The sequence below is a fragment of the Phascolarctos cinereus genome, unplaced genomic scaffold (assembly GCF_003287225.1).
Source record: "Phascolarctos cinereus isolate Bilbo 61053 unplaced genomic scaffold, phaCin_HiC Scaffold_5;HRSCAF=322, whole genome shotgun sequence".
Taxonomy (NCBI): Eukaryota; Metazoa; Chordata; class Mammalia; order Diprotodontia; family Phascolarctidae; genus Phascolarctos; species Phascolarctos cinereus.
The window spans coordinates 463,862,211-463,887,796 of record NW_027555958.1 but is presented as its reverse complement, the minus strand read 5'-3'; the positions used below and the strand labels follow the sequence as shown (position 1 = coordinate 463,887,796).

At 44.5% G+C, this 25,586-nt stretch overlaps 1 protein-coding gene across 4 annotated transcripts in view; it reads right to left on the bottom strand.

Annotated features, from left to right (window-relative positions):
• ATG4C (autophagy related 4C cysteine peptidase) overlaps positions 1-23,196 on the bottom strand; it is an 83,791-nt gene extending 60,595 nt beyond the window's left edge. For 3 of the 4 annotated variants that reach the window (XM_020993090.2, XM_020993093.2, XM_020993091.2), the window contains exon 1: positions 23,089-23,196. The gene's annotated coding sequence lies outside the window, so the exon portion shown is untranslated. Of the gene's footprint in view, positions 1-20,949; positions 21,025-23,088 lie in introns of those variants that run through there. The other variant, XM_078156679.1, reaches the window with a different exon arrangement.
• Between the last annotated feature and the right edge of the window lie 2,390 nt (positions 23,197-25,586).

The following is a 25,586-nucleotide window of genomic DNA, read 5'->3' as shown; positions in this document are numbered from 1 at the left end:
TCATAAAGTGTAATCTTTAATGGTCACGTGTCCATTTAGAATATATTGTGGAATATGGTGTTGGGTGCTGATCTGAATAACTGAGCTAATCTCTCAGACTGCTTTACAGTTTCCCAACAGTTTTAATCAAATCCACAGTTCTTCCCCAAGTAATTTTTGTTTTGTGCTTCATTGAGCACTGGATAATTAAATTCCAGTGTTTCTGATTCTCCCTGGACTAGTCTGGTCCATTGACCTATCTTTGTTTTTTAATCAACATCAAATGGTTTTGATGACTTTCACTTTACAACATAGTTCGAGGTCTAGAAGTGCTATTCTCCTTTCATCCCTACCTCTTTTCATTACTTCCCTTGATATTTTATATCTCTTATTCTCCCAAAGGAATTTGTTACTATTTTATCAAGTTCAGTAAAGTATCCCTTTGATAATTTGATTGATGCAATATTAAAAGTATAAATTAACTGTGGTAGTATTGCCATTTTTATTATACTGGCACGACCAAGCCATGAACATTGAATATTCTTCCAGCCATTTATTCTTTATTTTTAGGAGCAGTTTTTAATTGAATCTATAAATGTATTTTGTGTGCTTTGGTGGATAAATCTCAAATATTTTATATATTCTGTAGTTATTTGGAATGGGATTTCACTTTCTATTACTGCCTCTTGGATCTTATTATATTGAAATGATGGGGGGTGGGGTGCCAAGTGGAGTAAGTGATTTGCCCACAGTCCCACAGCTAGTAAGTGTCTGAGGCCAAATCTGAACACAGGTAGTCATGACCTCAGGGCCAATCCTCCATCCACTGCAGCGCCACCTAGCTGCCCCAGTGCTGATGATTTTTGAGGGTTTGTTTTGCAGCCTGCAACCCGCTAAAGCTGTTGTCTCACTTAGTATGTCTGTTGATTCCCTAGGATTTTCTAAGTTAGCCATCATATAGGCAGCAAACAAGGACAGTTTTATCTGCTCTTTATCTTTGTACCTTTAATTTCTTTCTCTCGTCTTATTGCTATTACTAGCACTTCCAGAACTATATCCGTAATGGTGGAGAATGCAAGCACCTTTGTGCTTTATTTCTACATGGAATTTACTTGTATATGGAATCTCTATGGTACTAGAAAAGGTTCTAGTGTATCGTCATTGCATATGATGCATGTTTTTTTGGTTTTGAGTACTTTCTATGATTTTTTTAAAGGTTCCTCTATGCCTACATTTTGAATCACAAATAAGTGTTCTATTTTGTTAAAGGCTTTTTGGCATCTATTGAGATAATATTATAGTTTCAGATTTTTGTTTCTTTTTACTACAATTATGTTGATTGTTTTCTTAATGTTGAACTATCCTTGGATCACTGGTATAAATCCAAGTGGGCCATGATGAATGATTTCTGGGATGAATCGCAATAGTCTGATAGGATTTTGTTTAAAAATTTTGAATCAATATTCATTAATGATACATCTATAGTTCTGTGTTTTGTCCAACCTTGGTTTGGGTATTAGGACTATCTTTGTTTCATAAGAGGAATCTAGTGGGGTGCTTTTTTTCTCAATTTTTCAGAATAACTTGTGTAACACTGGTACTAATTGTTCTTTAAAAGTTTATAGAATTCTACTGTCAATCCATCGGGAAGAAAAGCTTTGTTTCCCCACTCTGGTAGTCCTTTATAGCTAGTTCTACTTCCTTTTCTGAGCTTGGATTACTTAAGATCTCTACTTGGTCTTCTGTTAAAGTGTTTTATATTTTTAAGGTATTCTTCTAATTTGTGTTCTCAGTTTTGTTAGTATATCACTGTGGTATAGTAGGTTCTGACAATTCTTATTATTTCTTATTAATTCACCTTGTTTGCCATTTTATTGACCTGATTTTTGTCCTTTTCAAAAAATCAGGTTTTTTCATTAGTCTTTTCAAAGAATCAGTTTTTCATTTTACTTCTTCCTATAATTTTTTTTGTTTTCTAATTTATTTCCCCTATAATTTTGAATACCCATGATTTGGTGTTTTTTTTAGGTTTATTGTTAGTTTTCTAATTTTTAACATGCATATTCAGTACATTAATCCTCTCTTTTTCTATTTTGTTAATATGTTTGTAGAGATGTTTTTTCCCGAGGACTGTTTTAGCTACAAGCCCAAAATTCTGTATGTTGTTTCATCATTATCATTTTCTTTAACATAATTATTGTTTGTATAATTGGTTTTTTTGACTCATTCATTGTTTAGGATTTAATTGTTATGTTTCCATTTGGGTCTGTCTTTTATTTACATTCCCTGAACTGATTCCTATTTTTAATTAGATTATGGCCTGTCATGGACATGTTCACTACTTCTACCTTTTAAATGTGCTCACAATATCTCTGTGCCCTAATACACAGTCAGTTTCTGTAAAAGTTCCACATGGCACTAAGCTACAGATTCTTTAACATTTCCATTTAGAAGACACCATAAGTCTTTTAGCTCTAATTTCTTCACTAATTTGTTTCATTCCATATTTTTCCCTTTGCTTCAACTTCTTTTAGACTTGTCTGGTACTAAGAGAGGAACACTAAAACTTCCTACTAGTATTATATTACTCTCTCTCTGCCTTTTTGTTGTTCAGTTAATTTTATCTTTATAAAGGTGCTAAGGTGCTAAGGCATTGTAGCATAAAAGTTTAATATTAGTGCTCATATTTATTTGTTGTCTATCATTCCTTTCAGCAAAATATAGTTTCCTTGTTTATCCCTTTTCGACGTGAATACTTATTTTTGCCTTATCTGACAGTATAATTGCAATTCTTGTTTTGGATTCATCTGATGCACAATAAATTTTTACCACTCCTTATTTTTATTCTGTATATCTTTGGTTTTTTGTCTTTGGTTTTTTTTTTTTTAATGTTTCTTGTGAGCAACAGAATATAAGGTTTTGTTGTCTTATCCAATCTTTTTTTCATTTTATTGGATTAAGTCCATTACATTTAAAGATATGAGAGTTGGGTTTATATTTTTCTCCATTTGCCTCGAGTATTGGATGGTTATTTTTTCCAAATTAAGATTCTTCCTTTGTCCTCTGAAAACACAGTACTTTATCTCCTCAGTTATTTTAGCTTAATCTACTCTAAGGCAAGACAGCTAACTGCCATTGCTCCCGTCCCTTCCTCCTCAATTCCCATTTACCTTTCCCCAGTTCTGCTTAGCTTATTAGCTCAGATTTCTTTCTTCTTTTTGTCTAATTATTTAACTCTTCCCCTCTTTTTCCCCTCCCAGGTCAGTAGTCAAGTAAAATGTCACTTCCTCTCCTCCCCTTCAACTCACTGTGCTCATTAAGTTTTTTCTTAATGTAATTTTCTGCACTTTTCTTTAAAAGGGATTCTTTTCCCTTCTATTCCACTCCATTCTCTTCATCACCCTTTCTTTCAGTCTATTTTAGATTTTTATTCATTGATTTACAGCCATTAGACATACTTATTCCTTCTTTAATCTCGGCATTCCCCACAGAATTGAAGCTTCTAAGCCCCAAACTCTTCTAAATAGTTCCTACGATACTTTCCTATAGACTCTGCCCCCTGGGTCCCCTTTCTGTTGTGCTTCATGCTTAGAAATACCAATTCCTGTAGGGGACAGAGAGGACATTGTCAAACGATAGGAATTTTCCTACGTTCCATGATAATACACTTCACTATCAGTCTTCGCCTTCTCCATCATTTTTTTTCCATTTGCCACTACCCTTCCTATCTAGGTCCATGCCTACCTACTCTTCTAGATGTTGGCTGCCCCAGGAACTCTGATTCTCCTTCTCCTGGGGCAGCCTCTGTAAGCATGAGCTCCCTGAGGATTACACCCACCAGTAAGTCCCCATTTCCCTTGACAGAAGATCTCTCTGCCATGACAGCAGCCCTCAAGGGTCTCTCCTTCCACCACCGAATCAAGGCTTCCCCTTCTCTCTCTTCCTCCCTATTTCAATTCCTCCTTTGCTTCCTCGCTCATTTCCGTTAGTTCTTTTCTTCCTGAGAACCAGGAGTTATTTTCCCGGTTAAACTTGGCCTTAAGCTATGCCACGACTTCCTCTCTATCTCTTCCTCCCTTCTCATCCTTTATGCACCCTCTCACAAAAATGCAAGGGGTTTAGATTCATGGTGGTTCAGGCCTATGTCTACACCATCACTTCTATTAAGCTTTGGCTTTCAACCCATCTCCTCGTGTACTTTTACACAGGACTTTCTCAATGGTTCCTCTCTTATTTTGTTGTCCAAAGTTGCTGCCATGACCGGTTTCCAAAGCCCTTCGTCACCTAGACCCCTCCTATCTTTCTAAATTTCTCATGCCTTATTCCCCAGCCTGAGCTCTTCAGGCCAGTGACCCTGGCCTCCAGGATGTTCCATGAACAAGACACTCCACCTCTCAGATCTGGGCCTTCTCTCTGGCTGTCTCCCATGCCTGGAATGCTCTCCTTCCTCCAATCCAACTACTGACCTCCTTGGCTTCCTTTAAGACTCAACCAAAATCCTACATTCTACAGGAAGCCTTTCCTAACCCTTCTTAATGCCACTGCTTTCTCTCTTTCAATTATTTCCTTTTTTTTATCCTGTACGTAGCCTGTTTTGTATATATTTCTTTGCTTGTTGTCTCCTTCATTAGATTGTAAGCTCCTTGAGGGCAGGCACTGTCTTTTGTCTGTTTTTTATCTCAACTGCTTAACACAGAGCCTGGCACATAGTAGGTGCTTACTAAATATTTATTAAATTAAAGTGAATTGTTTACCTCTCTTGTTTTCCATTGTTTGGAGTGTCTGAAAAGCAAATAATTTATTTAGACTTTATTTTCTTTCTAGGAATACTTCAAATACCTCTTTTACTTAATGTTCATCTTTGTTCATGAATGGTTAGGCTCAGGTTGGCCATGTATGTCACCCTGGAACGCTTCTTGAGCTTCAGAACACATTATTCCCAACCCTCCCATAGTTCTCTTGTGCTGTGAAAGCTTTCTTTCCTTTATACTTGAGGGTCTTTCTCCAGATTGCTTGCAGGATTTGTTGTCTATCAGTAGAACTGTTCAATTTAACCACTTTGTGTCTCAGAGTCTGTCTGCAATCTGTGGATTCTTTTGATTGGCACTTAGTTTTCTGAGCTCAGAAGTTCTGGGCAGTCTTCTTGCATTGTACCTCGCACCATGACATTTAGATTTTTGATCTGGGAGACCTACAGTCCTCAGGTGTCTCTACATGTCCTGTCTTTGAGATCAGTACGTTTTGTTAGAATAGAGATCATGTTTTGTCCTAACGTTCTCGTTTTTTGCTTCTCTTCTTCAAGAACATCCTTCCCTTCTACGTATTTGCATTCCTAATTGATTATCCTCTCTTTCGTTTCTTTGGTGAGATTTGCCACTGTGGATTCAAGTTATTCTATTCTGCCAAGTACTTCTGTTATGCAGGTCATAAATCTTGGTTTTATAATTCTTATTTCTCTTTTAAACCACTCAGGACCATGCCGATGTGGTTTCACGCTCTCCTCTGCCTCATGAGTTGTTATACAGCAATTTTTATTTAGAAATGCCTGGACTCTTTTAAGCTGACCTGGAGGCTCTATTCCATTCTGTTATTTGCATTTTCACTAATGGTTTATCTGCTTATGCTTGAGGTCTCTAAATGAATTTTCTATTTCCTGAAATCTTTGTAAGATCCTTGCCATCAGGGACTATCTTTTGCCTCTTTTTTTTCCCCCAGCATTTAGGTGGGGGTGGGGGGGTGCAAGGACAGCAAGGGGGAGAGGGAGAAGGCAGAGCTGAGTTCCGTTGCAGACCTGCTGGACTGTGGTAGGTGGTGGATGAGGCATGGATAGGTGTGTTAGAGATCAGAGATTAGCCTTCTGTGTTGTTAGCTCATTAGATGGTTACCTCATGGTTCCTAGATCATGGAGGTAGCTGAAATCGTTTTGTCTCTTCTGCATAATTCCTACTTTGGAGCTTTGAGAGATCATGAGGATCAAAGAAAATGTCTAGCCCTACATTTTGTTAGTGATGTGACTAGTCATCAATCCAAAATGAATTCTTTTAGCTATCTATATACATTTATTTGGCTATGCTAAGTAAGAGAACCACCGTGGTCTATGCTACAAACTTTGTGGAAGCCTGTAACATTTCCACCTGAACAGCCAAGCTAAGGAAGCCCAGCAGCTATTTTGACAACTGATAATTCAGCACTAAACAGTTCTCTTGCAATAGGATTCTAACTCCAACTCACTCTAAGAAGACTAAATGAAACTTCTCACTTTACTTCCCCAGCAGAAAAGAAGTTAACTCTTCTGAAAACCCTAAGGCTGGGAGTCAATGACTTAAAATTTGCCAGGTACCCTCTCAACACTATGGGCATACCTTTAAGTCAACAAAAATAGAAAATTGCAATAGTTTTTTAAAAGGGCTGTGTCCCACTGCTTAAGTACATCAAATTATAACTATACATAACTTGTTACTCTAAAATTGTTTTTAAGAAAATATTTTGCAACAAAATCACATTCAAAAATTTCCAGCCAAGCTGTGGGAAAAGAAAAATTGCTGAGACAAAGGGGTTCCTTCCCTCTTTTTATGAACAAAAAATGGTATTCTCATGGCATCTAAAGATATGCAGTGCAATGGTGCAGTCATGTGGAATACGCAAGTTCCTCATTAAGTTTCTCAGTAACCCTCTGGTCAGAACAAAATGACTTAGAATACTTGATCCACCATTTTCGTTTCATTTTAGAACAGATGTGGCAGAATCTGGAAGGAGTTACTGCTGTAACCCACACACTTTGCCTCTTGTTGCATTTCTTTTATCTTTATTTGGAGATGAAGTAAGAAAAGTCCCTGAAAGAGACCACCATCTTTGATTAAAAGCAGCTGAGCTGAATACAGTAAGTACAAAAGAAACCCCAATCATTTACATAGCAAAAATGATGGTCTCACTGCAAAATTCCAAATGCAAGCTGAGCCCAGAACTTATCTACCCAATCTTCAACTTGTTTTGCTTATACATCACAAAGTAAAGGGATGATATGACCACTACCTGCTCAATTTCAATCTCTTAGCACCTAAATTATCTGGTTTGACCTGACACACTGACCAAACTGATTTCATAACTGCCAAAGCTTTAGCACATTTTGGGCAGTGGAGCCCTAAAATAACACCAAAAGAATGTAAGGTATATTGTTCACAATTTCCAAATTACTTCTTAGGAAGCATTCACTGTGCCAGTACTCGTCACAATTTTAGTGATACTCTGGTCTTAAAAAAATAAGAGGAAGATCAAAACTTCTTATCAACTAAAATAGAACATCACATTTTTCTCCTCCTTGTTCACCATACAGAGCCACATTTACATTCTGACAAATCAATTTTTAAGTAGAAGATAATGCAGTTAGAGCTGAGCAAACTCGATTCTCTTCTGCCTCAGCATTGATAGAGAAGGTAGCCTGCTAAGTGCTGATTCCTCAAACCTTAACGTTAGGGAGCTGGGAAGCAGAATCAACTACAAGGATGAGTCAGAGATCCCAGCTGGAAAATTTGATATGGAAATCACTGCCCAAAATGGCGCAAGATCCCATTTTTCCAGAATCAGTTTTCTAACGATAACCACCCATTAAGAGAGTCAATAAATTAGGAACTGATCAATGTAAAGGGTATTCAAGGCAAGGTCCTTGATGAGCAAGGGAAGGAAATCTGCTTTTTTTTCTTCTGACAGTAGGAGACGGGATGTTTGATCCATTTAGGATTTAATGCCAAGTTGAAGCCCTTGACAGACAGACCTTTAGGAGCCAGGCGTCTGCCCTCCTTATCATGGCCTCTGGAGTTGAAGGCAAAGAGCATTAATTCTATCCAACAGTTCTCAGTCACCAAGCACATTGAATAACAGACACTGCAGGCTTCTGGGCCTCACTACTGCTTTAAGCACACTCCCCAAACGGTGTTCTGTGGCAAGGTGAAATATAGATATTGATTTAGAATTTCTGATGTGCTTTTAGCTACACGCTCAAATAAAATATAAGGTGAATTCTGCCACAAAGTTTTATATCCTCTGGAACCCTTTCTGCATGCTTGCATTTTTAGTAACAAATGTCAATTCCTCTTCTGACCTTGAAGGCCTTCAGCCCCTGTGGCTGATTGTTTCCAGAAACGCCAATTACCTTCTTTTTCCACTCTGTCTCAGGCTACATTCTTCCACACCTGACAATCTTCTGACCTGCCCCTTTATCTACTAAACTGATATCTAAAAGTTTTCGGTCCCGAACCCTTTCTGCCTACCTTGCAAACCCTGTATGACAGAAAAAAACCTAATGCCGAACAAGCGGCACCTTGGGGGTACTGGAGGGTCATTTCCATTCTAGAACAAAAGGAAAGATCACTAAAATCATTCCTTTCTTTTCTCATCTACAGTAAATGGGCAATTAGCAAACTTTACAAACCTGGGCTTGGGTATGAGGGGGAAACTGAGCTTTCAGTCAGAAAGCTGATGATGGGGAGTCTCTGACAAGGAACAAGATGAAGAGAGAGAGGATGAGACAGATGAGGGAGTGTGAAAACTCTAAAAAAAAGGGAACTAGATAGCTGTGTGACCCTGGCAAGTCACTTAACCCCACTGCCTAACCAAAGGAAAAAAAAAAGAAAAGAAATAATAATAAAAAAGGGAACTAGAGAACACAAGAAACTAACAAGGAAACAAAGATGGGCAGCCCTCATCATGAGCAGTATTTATTACATAGGCTTTCTTGAAATGGAAATGTATTGCTATATATTTTGAATCCTCTCTTATGTTCTGCTGTGCAGATGACATGCTTTTTCTTTTCTTATTTTGTATTTAAGTTTCAATATTTAATTTTGGGGGGCAGCTAGGTGGCACAGTGGATAGAGCACCGGCCCTGGATTCAGGAGGACCTGAGTTCAAATCTGGCCTCAGACACATAACACTTACTAGTTGTGTGACCCTGGGCAAGTCACTTAATCCCATTGCCTAGCAAAAAAAAAATTTTATAGTAATAAAAAAAGGAAATAAATGCTGCTTAGAAACCCCCATGTGCCTAAAAAAAAAAATTAAAATTAGGGGCAGCTAGGTGGCGCAGTGGATAGAGCACCAGCCCTGAAGTCAGGAGGACCTGAGTTCAAATTCGGCCTCAGACCAAACACTTGACACTTACTAGCTGTGTGACCCTGGGCAAGTCACTTAACCCCCAATGCCTAAAAAAATAAAAAAAAATTAGAAACCACCACACACAAAGGTTATGCCAGTGGAACACCATCTCTGGTAGGTTCTAACGGGATGGAAGGGGTGATGTGCCAGATGCATGAAGCTCCTGTCTCTTTTCCCTTCATGTTTTTGGTGCCTAGTACAAAGCAAGCATTTAAACACTTGGTAAACTGAACTGAAGGCCTCGAGTATGGTGCCAAAGACAGATAGCATCTCCTGTCCAAGGAATAGCCTCACTAAATTTCATCACAAAGAAATCTGGCCCCTGGTGCCGTGAAGGCCACAGACACTGAAAGAGGCAAAAGTAAAAAACAGCCTCAACCCTGCATGTCCACTGCGACAGGGATGAAGCAGCAGGAGAAAGCTCAGAGGCCCTAGGAGCCATTTTTAGAGAGCCTTCAAACAGTGATCTAATTTTTGGCAATTTTAATCTCTGCATGGAATCTTTTCCCAACAACAAACAAGGTCACATATTCACTACCCAAGGAATTGAGGCCTGTCCACACATCAGCCCTAGAGAAGGTGAGAAGGTGACAGGAACGCACCAAATGGGAGAGCCCAGAAAGATCCAGATCCATGCCCTGCCCCGAAGCTTAACAGCTGCATGACTACGGGCACAGCGTTCCGCTTTCTGGGGCCTCGATTTCCTCATCTGAAAGACAGAGATGACAAAAACAGCACCCGAAAGGGCTATTGTACAAAAGACACAGAAGCCACCAAACCGCCTGCCTGCCTTATGAAGACAGCTACAAAACCCTTATGAGAATGGTCAGTGCACCCAACAAGAGTGTCCTGGATGAAAACAAAAGGGAAAGTGCAGGCCGCGAAAGAGGGCCGTCTGTAGCTCTCCACACGCTGACAGTCGTGACCTCTAGGAAGATCACTCTGATCGGTGCAGGAAGGGACCTGAGGCAGGGAGAACAACCAGCAGGATGAAAAGCCACAGATATCAAGGATGATGAGCCTTATGGGCTACAAAGGATGAGAACACCCACGTGGCAGGGATGGCCTCTGGGAGCCATCAGGAGCTCTGAGCCAATACAGTGCCTACAGGAAGTCTGACAGCAGTTCCCAGGTCCCGAGTCCCAGGGGGTGGGAAGCCACCGAGGCAAACTGGCCCAGGTCAAATACAGAGGGATCAAAACTTCTGTGCCAACTGGCAGTGGAAGTGGCCCCGTGAGTACATTTTCAGCCAGAGGGGAAAAGTGGTTAAAAAAAAAAAGATATTATTATGACAGGTAGGCCCAGAAAAGTAGGTGGGCTGATCTTGTGCAGCAAATTAGAGACAAGAGGAGAAAAATCCAAGCACATGATTACCGCTGGGATATAAAAAGAGCAAAGACAAAGGCTTTTCTCTAGGGTGCTGGTTCAATACTATAAAAGGAATTCAGGGAAATACATGGCTCGGAATCACACAAGGCAAGGCATAGAAGGGCTGTGATTTCCATATCGATGAAATCACAGACCCATCAAATCAAACTAATCCTTAGGGGCAGGATCTCTGCTTTGTGCTACACGAAACATATAACGAAGTCGATGTCATAAGGAACACGTTAGTGTTAGGAAATAAAACTTCCATACTTTCAACAGACCTATCATCTCATCAGCGCAGGGACACCCAGATCAAAGGTAATAAAAACCGATTTAAATAATACAATCATTTAGATAGAGGCTAAGATTTGGCAGTCTTAGCTAAGTTTTATCAATATTCTCTTTCAAAGGAAAGTAATATTTCTTCTGGTTTGACGTAGGAATTTTCATCATCTGAGAAGGCCGGATGAGCACAACCCTGGACCCCAAGAAGCTCTGATAACTCAAGCTTCGCCTCTCAGGGAACCCAGCTCCAGACTGCAGGGACCTCCACGTCCTCATGTGAATCCTTTCAGCTAAGGTGGCCTTCACCAGAACAGTCTTTCTATGAGGACCACCATCATGGATCGGGGAGAGCCTGACAGTTCCACAGCATGCTAAGGTCTACTAGAGTTGACATCCATCATTTCATTTGATTCCCACAGTCCCATAAAATCAGTACCACAAGGACCGCCCCATTTTACAGACAAGGAGACTGGAGCTCAGTGAGATGAAAAGGCTGTGCCCATCACACAGCTCAGACCGTGTTTTCACCTCACTCTGCCCAGGGTACCCCACAGTTCATCCAGCTGAGAAGTAGTCATGAAACGAGTCATTTACTGTGTACTTACCTCCCATGTGGAGGGCATTGCACAAGGTACCCCTTGAAAGAGATTTTTTTTAAAAGCATTTAAAGCCAATGCTTCCCCTCAAGAAACTTTGTCTAGCTAGAGAGAAGGTATGCACAGAAAATCATCATTAACAATAACAGCAGGTTAATGAGGAGTGCTCAGTGAGCACCACAGAAGGTAAGTGGCGGACAGCCGGAAGCAGCAGAATGGGCTGCCCGGGAAAGCCGTGGGCTGCTTCTTAATGAGAGCTCTTCAGACAAGGCTAGTATGGCAGAGAGGCTTCTGTTCAAATACAGGGGAGACTGAAAGCTCCCTGAGGTCTCTTCCAAAGCTGAGATTCTGTGATTCTGAGATGATATTATCAGAAGACTTTAGAACTGGAAGAAACTTTGGACACAACTAGATATGAACGTCCTTTTTTCACACAGGAGGAAATGGAGGTCCCGTAGGTTAACCTCTCTGATGTCACATGGCTATCTGGAGGCCGCGTTCTGCCTGGAATCCAGGCCTCCTGATGCTACGCTTCCTACTCCACCATCTTGCCTCTGCCCCACACTGGGCAGGAATCAAGTAAGTCTTTACAGAAGAGGTCCATAGAAGTGGAGTTCACTGATGGACCTAAAGAGTGCTTTGATGGTCAGGTCTTGAGTGGGAAAGGATCCAGTGAGACCACATATGTGATGATCATTTGCAAACCTTAAAGGGCTCCCCACGGACCAGCCCATTATTATTAACAGGACTGGGCGGGACGCGTAGGCTGGGAAGAGAGTGTGGTAGCAACGCTGGATGAAGCAGTTTTGAGAACGTGACCCAATTCCCTAACTCCACCTCACTGTCTCATTAAGAATCCAGTCACCCATTAAGCTCTGCAAGCCCTTCCTCAGGCTACTGAAATTTTCAACTTGCACAGCTCCTTGGGCCATCAAATTCAATGTTTACTCACTTCTGCCTAAAGATGTGCTTCCTTTTATTTATCCTAAAACTACCTTTGTCAAGCTGGAAGCTGATGGGAAAAGTCGATGTTCATCTCATAACCCTGGACAAATCACCAGGCATGAGTCCTCACTTTCTGACCTTCTTCCAGACTGAGGATCCCTAATCCTCTGGCCACACTGGTACCCGGTATGACTACAGCAAGAAGCAGAAGAAACAGCATCATCCTCAGAGTAAGAAGACATAGATTCCAACACTGAACTGGCTCAGTCTCCTCACCCACAAAATGGGCACAAACTCGTCCTCACACCACCTATCTCACAGGCTGTCATAAACACAGATCTTTATGACCCTAGGGGTATCATGGAAATACAAGCTTTCATGAAGGCTCAGTTAAACAGAACCGCGACAATATCTGAATAACAAACACACCAAATCAAAGCACGGTTGGTGCAATGAGGGCACATAAGAGACTGGGGGTTCCCTGTGTGTCCTCTCTCTCCTGAAGCAGACTACAACACCCCAACCCCACCCCGCAACTTCAGAGACAGAGGTGAGGAGCTGCAGCAGCTGGTGATACTTGGTGATGGGCCTCTGAGTTAGCCAGGCTGGGACTCGGATGACAGGCAGGCTGCCATTCTCCCCTCAACCAAGCCACACCAGCGTGGGGTGACCAGCAGGCGTTGTCTCAGCATCGTGAAGGAAACCACCGTTGTGAGAGCAGAAGCATCAGGTCTACTGAGGGTGGTTCTCTATGTCCAGAATCAGCTTCCCCACATTTTCCCAAGGGTAAGAATAATGAAGGCTAGCTGCCAGGGCCTGACAGCCAAGCAACAGTCAATGCTGGAACAAGCTGAGTCCCCACCATCGACTCACTCCTCCAGACTTGAAATCTGGCTTTCAATTCCATCACTACCGAGACCGCCGTCTCCCAGGTCACACCGGACATTTTAGCCAAATCAGAGGCCCATGCCTTGGGACGTGGCAGGGACCTTAGACGTCGTCTCATCTAAGACCTTTTATTTATATTACTTTTAAATTTAAAAATTAAGAAATTAAGCTTTACTGGCATGGAATACATTGATTGACAATGGCTCCCTCACATGGTCCAGCAATGAGAGCAATATTGGACACAGAGGACGGGAGGTGTCCTGAGGGAAGACACTGCAAGGGAGTTGACTTCTTCACTTGTTCATTCATTTTGGAGGGCACTTCAACGTGCTGGAGTTTATGTGTGCCCAGGTAAGTGTATTTATGGGTTAGATTATCTCATCTTAACTAAACTAAGCCTCATAGAATGGACGAGTAGCTTAAAAAGAAACATGGACTGAAGACAGCTTGAGCACAAGAGTACAAGATGACGGTCAAGCTGAAATTCTCCTCTTCCAAGTACAGGGTCTTCCTTACAACCTCTGGGGTCAAGCAGAACAAACCGAGCACCTCTGACACCAAACAAACCTTCAAACACCATCTTCCTCACTCAATCTTCTCTTCTGGATAAACATTCCTGGTTCTTCTGGACAGTTCCCAGATGGCATGATCTCGAGGCCTCTTACCATCTTGGTCACCCTCCACATTGGTCATGTTCCAGCTTATTAATGTCCCTCCTGAAACGCAGCCCTCCAAACCAAACACAGCTCTGCAGGTGCAGTCTGGTCATGTCGGAGCATGACGGAACCAGCCCATCTCTCTGCCCCCTCTGCTTCTGTTTGTCACTGCTTTGGTTGGCTGGGTTTCACAGAGGAGATTTCACAGGTATCGGACGCTCCCAGTGAGGACCAGAGGAGCTGGGATCAGCCTGGCCACCCGGCCAGCACGTGACAGAGCTGTTCTCTACCACCACGCTGTACTGGAGCTCGTACTTCTGGGAAGGCCATGTCAGTTCTTACAGGTGTCTTAGGCTGCCATATCACACCTATGGCTCTCGGAATCACCCAGCCCTACCTTCCCTAATGCATACTCGTCAAGCTGATTTGTAACCCAAGTGTACATACATCAGTATTCGATGTCACCATAATTCACTCCCCAGCCATCCACCCAGTCAAGATCTTTTTGTATACTGACTTGTTAATCCAGCAGCTTGCATATCCGCCTGATGAGCGTGCCAGGTAGGCCTCTGTCAAGGTCATTAATACAAATGCTGAACGATGCCTCCTTCTAGCAACGTACTCAGTGTCTCGGGCACTATCTAAGCCCACGCTGTCCCACAGTTCCAGAGGGGCCTCGGCAAAGGGAGATTCCTCCCCAGGAGATGTCTCTACCCGATCAATCCCAGGTCCAGAAGAACAACAACCAGGTGAACAGCACCCAGAACCCTGGAACACTCCACGGTCCTTAACCTGGGGTCCACAAGCCGGTTTAGGTTTTTCACCTGTTTTTTTTTAATAACTAATTCAATGTGATTGGTTTATATTGTGATCCTTTATATTTCATTTATATCAATATATTAATATCACTATTATTGTATGATATTATAATACATTAGCCTATTTAATAAGTTAATACTTATTTTATTTAATATTTTATAATATAAAATATTTTGTTGGTATTATATAATATTATGTTTTCTATTTCATAATATATTCTATATTATTTATTATATGCAATATAATATATTTCTATATTATATATTTAATATATTTATGTTGTATGACTTATTTTATATTATGTATTGTTTGTATTAATATTTTAATTATTTGATAATTATTTTAATTTGATAATATTATTATATATTATATTATATCATGATATATTAATATATATCATATTTCGTGTGATCCTTTCTATTTCATTTTACACATTTAAAAACATGACTCTGAGAAGGGATTGATGGGTTTCACCAGCCTGACTGTCACAGGAGCCCACAACACAAAAAGGCTTCCCACAGAACCTGTTCTAAGCAGACACTGAATCTTTAATGACTATTCTTTGGGTCTGGCCATCCAACCTCTTCTAAATCCATGTCTGACAGAGCCGAAACAGCACTGAAATCAAAGAACCTGGGTTCATGTCAAACTTTTGACACTCACTACCTCTGAACCTTGGCCAAGGAAGGGAAGAAACAAGCATTTATTAAGTGTCCACTACATGCCAGGCACTATGCTAGGCACTTCTCAAATACTATCTCATTTAATCCTTACAACAACCCTGGGAGGTAGGCGTTATTATTATCCCCATTTTACAGTTGAGGAAACTGAAGCATGTAGAGGTTAACTGACCTGCCAAGGGTCACAGGGGTAGTTAAGTGTGTGAGGCTGGATTTGAACTCAGGTCTTTCTACCTCCAAGCCCAGTGCTCTAACCACTGTACCACCTAGCTGCCCAGGGAGCCAAGCCATATAACCTCACTAGTCCTCAGTTTCCTCATCTGTAAAATGAGGGGGTTGGACCAGACTCAAGATCTACGATGCTACGATTCCAGTATCGTCTAATCCAGTGGTCCTCAAAATGGGGTCAAAGGATCCCAGGAGTCCCGGACACCCTTTCAAGGGGTCCATGAGGTCAAAGCTAGTTTCATAGTAATACTAAGATGTTTACATTTCTAAGATGGTACATATTAATAATCAAAAGCTCTTTGTGGAGGTCCTCAATAATTAAGAGTGTAAAGGTGTCCTGAGACCCAAAAGTTTGAGACCCAAAAGTGCAGCTGACCCAGTTGACATTTCTGCTTTGCCGAAATAAAGGTAAATTATAGCTGCGGCGTTCCCCTAATCTACGCGGTCAGTGACCCTGTCAAAAAGGAAGTGAGGTCAAGCTGGAATAACCCACTCTCTGGCTTTAGAGATAATTACTCCCTTTCCTAGGAGTTCCCCAACCACCTCTTTAGTTACATATTCTCCGATCTGGGCAAGGATCGCTATAAATCCAGCTCACTGACAGAGGTCACAGATTCCGGTCTTGTTCTTTTTCTGAAAACCAGGGCATTTGCTCTTCTCTAATCCTACAACATCTTCCCAGGGTTCTTCTCATCTCATTAATCTTGTCTGCCGGTTTTTCAAGTTTTCTGGGAACCTGCCCTCCCACGGGCAGCTGGGGACATTCTCACCAGCTCCAAATCTGCTCTTGACCTGGGCCTACCTCCAACACTCTCGAGCATGTGAAGTAGCTTAGCTTAGCTTTTCTCACCTATAAAAGACAACCTCACAAGAGCAGCTTTAAGGAATAATAAGAATAATTATAAAGCACTTCATTAATGGACTATTAACTAAATGATCACTAAGGAAAATAATGATTTGATTCTATTTTGAAGGCTTGTTGTCTTCAAGAAACTATGCCAGAACCTGCAGTTCTATCCCTCCTCTCATTCAGCTAAAGCCAACTGGGACAACAAAGGGGAAGCTGCCCGAGCACCAACGGTCTCGGGTGTGCCAAGAGTCACTCAGAGCCCTAAACTCCCAGCTCCAATATCTGTTCTGTTTCCTTGCCGCTGTCTACAAGAGGGTTTTTAAAGAAAACAACCACTGTACATACAAAGTTCACTGAAAGTGAGCTAGAAGCAAGCAAAAATAACCCAACCAACCAGTGACACTGATCAAACCGCTACCCAAATCCGCCTAGCACAAAAGAAAGAGATCCAATCCCCTGAATTCAAGCGTCTGCCGAGGCCGAAAGTTCAGCGGCACCTCTCAGACAAATCAGTGCCATCCCAGGCTTCTCCCACAGGAGACTGACAGCGAGGAGTCATTCCCTCAGTCTAAACACCAATTTCTGACTTTTTTTTTGGTCCAGACGCACAGATGCCGTCAGTATGGGGAACAGCCTGTAGGTAAATTTCACCCACTGACTCCTTTGTTCCTCACAGTCTTAGAGAGTTGCCTAGCCTCTGAGACAAGAGTGACTAGCCCCGGAACTCACAGAGAGTCTGTGTGCCGCACAGGCAGAATCTGAAACCAGGTCTTCCTGACTCTAGTGTCTGGCTGTCTTCTTGGGTCACAGGGCACTGAAATATCCACTGCAATTACAGAAGCATACCTACGGTTTATTTTGTCATGGGGGTCACAGTCCTCTTGAACTACTTCCTGAGACCCACGTCCACTGAGTCCTCACATCCTTCTCTTTCAATCCCACCACCCCAGCGGTGCCTGGTTAAGGCCTCACGGCCTCAGCCTCCAGGCTGGACTTCTGGCCTCCATGTCCTCCCCTTTCACACCACCCCAGACCCATCTTCCTGAAGCACTGCCGAGTCTGTCACCCGACTGCTCAGAAACCATCCAGAGTTTCCCACTGTCTCCAACTAAAGTTCTGGCTCCAAAACAGAGCCTCACCCCATTTCTAGCACTGCTTCTGTGTACCAGGACTTCAGTGGACAAGTTTACTGTTCCCCAAACACCCTCAGCATGAATCTCTGTTCATCCCATCGTCTCTTCCTACAAGGCCCTCTCCACCAATCTCCTGGAAAAAAGGCCCAGCCATCCTCCAAGGCTCCACACAGACAATCCTCACTATTCACGGATTCCAAATCTGCAGATTCATATGCTCACTAAAATGCATTTGTAACTCCAAAATCAATACTCCAGGCACTTTCACATTATTCAGAGACATGTGCACAGAAGCAAAAACTTTGAGTCACCGGACATGGGTGACCCCAGGTGAGGCCTACCAAGGCCGCCATGCTCTGCCTTGCTTTGCCTCTCTTATTGTAAACAAGTGTCCTTTCCACATTCCATTTAGTGCCATGTGTTTTTGCATTTCTGTGCTTTGGGGGCAATTTTGCTATTTAAAATGGCCCCAAAAGCATCATGTCGCTAAGCCAAGAAGGCTATGAGGTGCCTTATGGAAAAAATACACTTTCAATAAGCTTGCTCAGACACGAGTCACATCACTGTTGGCCATGAGTTCGACGTTTATGAATTGACAATACAGAGGGGCCATCCAGAAAAAGGAAGAGGAAATTCACTGATCTGTAACGAGTCTCTCCAGAACGTGCCCAAGTACACACTGTGACCCAAGGCTCACAGCAAGCTAACCTGGATTTCTCCTAGGAGCAATGGTTCACTGTTGGCTAATTCAGTGTTCATGGCAACTTCACGAACCATAACTACCTCAAATGACCAGAACTGGCTGCACTACCTCCTCCTTGAAGTCTCACTGGATCTTTCCCTGTTATAAGTGAGGGCTCCTCCATGGGAACTTCTCTGTCACTTTACGTGGCAGTCACATATTGCCTGGCACTACAGATGAATCAGTATCTTATTTCCGAATTACTTCAGCTACCAAAGACCCAGAAAATAATGTTCTCACCACCAAAGTCCTTGGCACTATCAAGCTACCAACACAGAAATGGGCAAGATTTTACGAGCAGAAATGACACCAAGGAAGATACCTGAACTCGTGCTGTGCCACTGCACCCTAAGGAACTGGTCCATCTGACCTACAGCTGAAACCTCCTGGCTCTGCTGACTCTTCTGTTGAATGGGAGCTCTCTGAGAGCAGGGGCTGTGCCTTAGCACAGTGATAGGCACACAGAAAGCCCTTGATAAATGGTTTTCATTCCTTCATCGCCCTCCCTCATAGGAACTGTTTTCAGGCCAGATTCTCAGTCATGTAGAACACACACTATAAGCAGAGAAGACAAGATTTCTGAGAGACAGGAATGGATTTAATACACCTTCACACAAGAAGCTCAGTGGCTCACAAATTATAGATATTTGAAAACATTTACCGAATGAATGAATGAAAGAAAATCCAGAAAAGAATCCACATGTGTAGAAAAGGACTATCCTCTCTTTCAACTTAAAATAAACATTACCTCTCAACATTTCCAAAAGAGGTCATAATACACTGGAATTCCACGCATCAAACAGAACTGAATCAGTTTCACATTCAGCATATTCTTAACTCCAAACAAATTGCACCGAAAGAGTAGCACCAGTTTTTCAGCTCGTAAATGGATAATGGACAAAAGGCAAGCATCTAATTAATAAAACAGTGTTGATTAAGAAGTTTTAAGAGAATTAAAGAATTAATCACTTTAAAAAAGAGTTGTTGACCATGCAGTCTTGGTCTCTACAAGAGATGAAGGCAGATCACAGATTCAGAGCTGAAAGAGATTTCAGGGTTTACGGAGTCCAGCCCCCCCCTTTTACAGATGAAGATGCTGAGGCTACAGGAAGTAGCTGTGTGACTCTGGACAAGTCATTCAACTTTTCTCAGGCTGAGTGCCCCATCCACAAAATCGAACAAAAACACATCTGCCTCTCAGAGCTGTCTCAAGGATGGAAGGAGATGATGTCATTGCTCTGAACACCTTCAAGGACTCCAGAAATGTTAACTCTTACGAGCTGTCATCATTCTCATTCTCATCATCATCATAATCGTTATTATCACCCAAGGGCACAGACCTAGTGAGGGCAGCGCCAGAATCTGAACCTATGTAGAGATAAAAGATGCAATCCTGAACACACACATGATCACTCGTGAGGAAAAAAGCCCCGACACTAGGAGGCCCTGCCTGCCATGTCCTCTCAGAAGAAAACCTGGCATTCTTGGGGGCAAAGGTGAGGAGGGACTGTGCTCCAGGAGTGAGGCACAGCCAACGGAAAGGCACAGAGGTGACTATGGAATGCTGAGTTAGGGCAACAGCAAGAAGGTGGCTCGGGAGCTGGGAAAGAAGAGTGTGAAGGAGAATCATGTGAAACCAGCCTGGGAAGGCTGGAGACACATTGGCACGTTTATTAAAACTGCCTGGGGGAGGAGGGGTGGGACTGAACCGGTACAGTAGAGAGAGGGAAACACATAGATGGCATATTGGCTCACATTATCTCTAACTTTTAAAATATGCACTACCAATTTTGTAGAACAGGAAAAATGGTTACAAATTTAAAATCACACTAAATCTAAATGATATTTTCTTCATTTTTTAAACTTCCACTTAAATTTAAACAATCCCTAAAGTTTTAATGAAACTGTTACCCAGGAAGAATACAGGTAATGTAGCAAATACAGTGACATTCCTTTTCAAACATAGGATTTCCCAGTCCCTTCCTGGCGCTCCAGTCCTTTATAATCAGGTCACAAGCAAGTCAACCAAGTGGGAGAGTCCCCTTCTCAGTCCTAAATTATTAACTGCCCAGTGACCTCACCGGCCGTCTCTCCAGCCCTATTCTCCCAAGCTCCGATCACCAACGGCCTCTTGCTCACTCCCAAAGAGATGTTCCACAGGCGCCTCAAATTCAACAAGCCCCGAAAAGAGCCTAGTCCCTGTTGCCAAGCCCTCCCTCTACCAACCTCATCATCGCAGTCAAAGGTCCCACCATTCTTCTAGCCCCCCAGACTTACAACCTCGGGGTCACCCTTGACCCATCCCTTTCCACACTCAGTCAGCTGCCAAACCTTGTCCCTCCCCCTAGCTCTCCAATACGTCCCATTCACTGCACTCACACTGTTCACCATGCCTTGGCCCAGGCTGCCGTAATGCTCGCCTCGATTCCCACAAGAGCATCCTCCTTGGTCTTCTAACCTCAGATCTCTGCCCCTCCAACACACACATCCACCCAGCCAAAGTCACCCCCTCCCATAAACTCAAGCAGCTCCCTGTAATCTAAACAGACACTCCTCCGAAAATCTTCCCCCTATCCCAGTCTGCCCATACATTCCTCCTCCATACAGACCAGACAGAGGGACTTCCTTACCATTCAGTCCCCTCTCCCAATTCAGGGTCTTGCCCCGCTGGTCCCCGTGCCTGGAAAGTACCCCCTCCTCCTCTCAGCTTCCTTTACTTTCAGACTCAAAGGAAGTACAACTTTCTACATGAGCCTTTCATGCTAAGCCTCATGCTCAGGCACACCCTCTCTGCCCAAACTACCCATCCTGACTTTCCAGCTATTCTGTACAGACTCGAGGTACATGCCAGTTCTCTCCCAGCTGGACTCCAGGGACTGCTACACTTGTCTTTGTTTCCTGCCTGGCACACAGTAGGTACTTAAGCACCTGTAGATTGATGGGAAATGACAGCAAAGGGTGATGGAGGCACAGGGGTTGGTGTGAAAGGAGGAGAGCAGTGCTGCAAAGACCAAGGGGACCTCCAGGAAGTCTGGTATTCCTTCTGATTCTGGGCCAAGAACAAGCACAAATGGGAGGACAGAAAGATTCTCCACCGAGAATCTCAGAAACACCAAATCGTCAAGGGGTAGGACATGCCTGGGGAGGGATCACTGACCATGGCACTGGCTGAGAAATGAACGAGCCCTCAAGATGGCAGAGGCCCCTGAGACCAGCTAGCCCGACAGGAACTGGGCAGGAAAGCCCGCTCCAGCCTCCTCCAGAAGCGGCCACCCAGCCTCTGCCCATAGACCCATGACTGCGTCTCCTCTGGAGAATGAGTAGCACAGGGCAGGAGGGGGAGACTGGGCCTCTGAGACTGCACCACCTGGGCCCCGTCCCTGCTCTGGCCCAAGGCTGTAGGGCCCTGAGTAACTCCCTTAATGACCCCATGCAATGTTCTAAAGGTCCGGGTGCAGAGGCAGGGGGGCCGAGAGGCACCAGGTCCAGATCAGAAGTAGTAATGGTGCCAAGGACGTGGGTCCCTAAAGACCCCTGAATATGAGAGGGCAGAGAGGGAGAGGCCAGATGGGTCTCAGGAGGGACATTAGCTGTCTCTAGGCCATTTTCAGAGGATACTGGAAAGAGCAATAACAGGGGCCGGCATCTGTGTCCCCAAGACCCCTAATCGCCCAGAGGTCATCCTCCCCCCCTCCCCACCTTGCCCCCACCCCGGGCAGACCCTGGCTCACTGCCAAGCTACTGGGGGGGGGGGTCCTGCCCGCCCCAGGTCACCCCCCCCAAGTCCATTCTCCACTCCTCTCCTAAGGCTCAGGACTCACCGTGTCACCCCCTCCTCAACAAACTCCAGGGCAAACACATCTCCCGGCCAGCCCCCTCCTCCCCTTCCAGGCCTCATCCTCCTCACACCCCCCCCCAGAAGCCCACGCCCCTCCTCCTTGTCTCAGGGTCTTCCCTCTGAGACCCCTCCCCACTTATCCCATCTGTGAGGAATGAGCGCGCCCCCCCCAAGACTGGCAGCTCCCTCGGCCCTTCTTGGGATCCCCAGCACTGACTGGCTGACTTTCCATCCCTGAGCTTCAGTTTCCCCCTCTATAAAATGGGCAGTGGGATGGCCACTGGAAGTGTGACGCTCACTACTTTCGGGAGGGGCCCAACCTCCCTGGACCTCAGTTTCCCTGCCTGTCAAAAGATGGCCTGGGGTCCCCTGAGATCGTGGGCTCCTGAGGGAAGGGCTCCCTTCGGTCCTTCTCTGGATCCCCAGCATTCAGCAGGTGCTCAATAAATGCAGCCTCATAATCTGCACCCGCCCTATGATCTGATGGGGGTTGGGGGGCACCAGCTAGCTGTGTGCCCCTGGATAAGTCACCGAACCTCCATCTGCCTCAGCGTCCTCACCTCTAAAATGGGGGGTGACAATGGCACCTCCCCAACATCTGTTAAGTGCTCAGTCGGTGTGTGGCACACAGGACGTGCCGAATAAATGCTTATTCCTCCACCACCAAACCGCCATGGAGTGAGGAAGTCTGAGGATCAGAGCCAAAGGGAGGACTGAGGTGTGGGGTTCAAATCCCGCCTCTGACCTAGGGAAGACCACTCCCCCTCGCCAGCCTCAGTTTCCCCATCCGTAAAGGGGAGGGGACCGGAGTCCAGGAACTCCCAGGTGGCCTCCCTCCTTCCCTCCAGCCCTGCCCGCCCCGGCGAGGCCATGTCTGCCCCTCGGGTGAGCGGCCGGGACCCAGGGAAGGGGAGCACGCAGAGCCACTAACCCAACACCGCTGCCGCCGCCGCCGTCCTCTCCGCGGGTCCGTCCGCCCCGAGCCGCCGCCTTCGGGCCACCGTAGACAGAAGGGCCCGCCCCTCCGGGCCTCGCTCCGCCCCCTCCGGGCCTCGCCCCCCAGAAGAGCAGACACCCTTCACCAACACCTTCCAGGCCACCGTAGGCAGAGGGGCACGCCCTTCCCGGCCTCGCTCCGCCCCCTCCTGGCCTCGCGCCTCAGAAGGGCTGAAAACCTTCCCGACGACACTTCCCCTTCCGGTACTAACGTGGGGACGCTCTACTAGGGCTGCTGCCATGACGACGGCCCCACCCACATCCGTCCTTCTTTCCTCCCTGGGCCTGAGCCATTTATTCCCCTTTACTGAGATCAACAGGCAAGCATTATTCCTAAGGAGGGTGTCCGGTCCAGCAAAGGATCTCTCAAGGATGAATGATCTGTCCTTTTGTAACCGGCCCGACTTCAAATCCCAGCATGCCCCGCGAAGGTTCTCTCCAAGGCGGGACCAACACGAGGACTCCAAGGCCCAACATGCAGTGCGCCCTGACGTCAACTCCCAGCATGCCCCGTGACGGCTGTTGCTCCGCCTGCACAGAGACTAAAAGACCCAGCATGCAGTGCGCCTCGACTTCGAACACCGGCGTGCTTCGCAACCTAGGTCATTCGGCCAACGCCACCAACAATACGGGGATACGAGGCCCAGCATGCAGTGCGGCCAGACCCTCTCTTCCCCTGCCCCTTGCCCCCATCCCCAATAGCCAGTGAGGTCTGGAAGAAGTTAGGAGGGCACCAGGACCTTGGGATTGTCCTCTAAGCTTGGGCATGAACAGCTTGGTGCTAGGAAGTCCCACACTTAAAGGCTGGACCCAGGATGTTGAAGGGAGCACGTAATTGTAGACCAGGACTGAGCAGGAAGAGGGAAGGGATTTTTTTTTTGGCTTGACTCTTCATATTTGTGACAAGAATTTGGTTTTTCTTTTTTTTTTAATTGTGAGAGAAAAGTCTGTTTTTGTTCAGCGCACACACGCCCCTCCCCCCGGGTCCCCTAAACTTGCCCTCGTGCTTGAGAACCGCAGGTTGGGTCTCCAGGAGGCTGCTACTTCCAGGCTGCTATGAGCCCCTGCAGAGAGTCTTCTCTTACCAATCAGCCCGTAGACTTCCTTAGCTTTAAGTAAAGGCGTTTTGAGGAGCCGCTAGGGGGCGCCATAGTGCACAGGCCCTGGGGTCAGGGAGCTTCGTCTTCCTGAGTTCAGATGTGACCTCGGACACTTACTCGCTGTGTGACCCTGGGCAAGTCACTCAACCCTGTTTGCTTCAGTTTCCTCGTCTATAACGAGATGGAGAAGGAAATGGCAAACCCCTCCTGTGTCTTGGCCAAGAAGGCCCCAAAAGGGGTCTCGGAGAATTGGATACTACCAAACAGCTACAATGCTAGTTACCATCATCATCATCATATACCTATATGTGTACTTATCGGTCCCCTACCCCCCCCACTATACTGTAAGCTCTATAAGGTCAAACAGTATTTCCCTTTTGTTTTTGTGTTCTCACCTGTTTAATTAATTGGTAACATTAACTTTTGTACAAACTAATTACTATTAGTCAAGAAGCATTTATTAAGTGCCTACCATGCAACAAGCATCATGCTAGGCTCCACAGATACAAAGATAAGAATGAAATAGTTCCTGCCCTCAAGGGGCTTACATTCAACTAGAAAAATGCAATATGTGTACAGATAAGCCAATGCAAACTGAAACACAAAATAAATATACAATGGGAGATAGAGCTCTAACAGATTAGGAAAGACTTCTTAGAGGAAGTGACCGTTCAGGTAAACCTTGAATGGAACTTAGAGTTCTGAAAGGCAGAGGTGAGGAGTGAGGGATAGCAAAGGCCTGGAGGCAAGAGAGAGAATGTCATAGAGGGGAAGCAGCCAGTAACTTCTGCTAAATTATGCAGCGCAACCATGTAAATATTTAAAATCTCAGCTCATTTAAAATGATCTACTGCATTTCATATTAATATACAAAAACAATCCTAATGCAATGAAACAAAGCACTGCCTTTGGAGTAATTCAAAGTTAATGTCCATAACCCGTAATTAACTTGTCTTCTGTTGCTCAAAGTTGGCAGTATGTTCCAGTTTTTTAATCCTTTTATTAGTTATTTGTTACAGCTGCTTTATAAATATGCTAAATATTTAATAGACTTCTGTCCCTGACCCGTGGTGTAAATGAACCAGAATATGACTTTAAAGTATATGTGAGTTATGCCATGGGCTTTTAAAAATAGATTCTGACAGCTGCAGGACGGACAGAGAGTGTCCCTGGCCCCAGTGGGGTCTCTGAGTTGTCCAGCTTAGCCATTTGCAGGACATGAGTTGAAATTAAAAAGCTCTTCCCAAATCAAAGAAACCTCTGATAATTCAGAAAGACTTAGGAGAGAGGCAAGAAATAGGCAAGAAGGTGAAATCACGAAGAAGAGAATGCA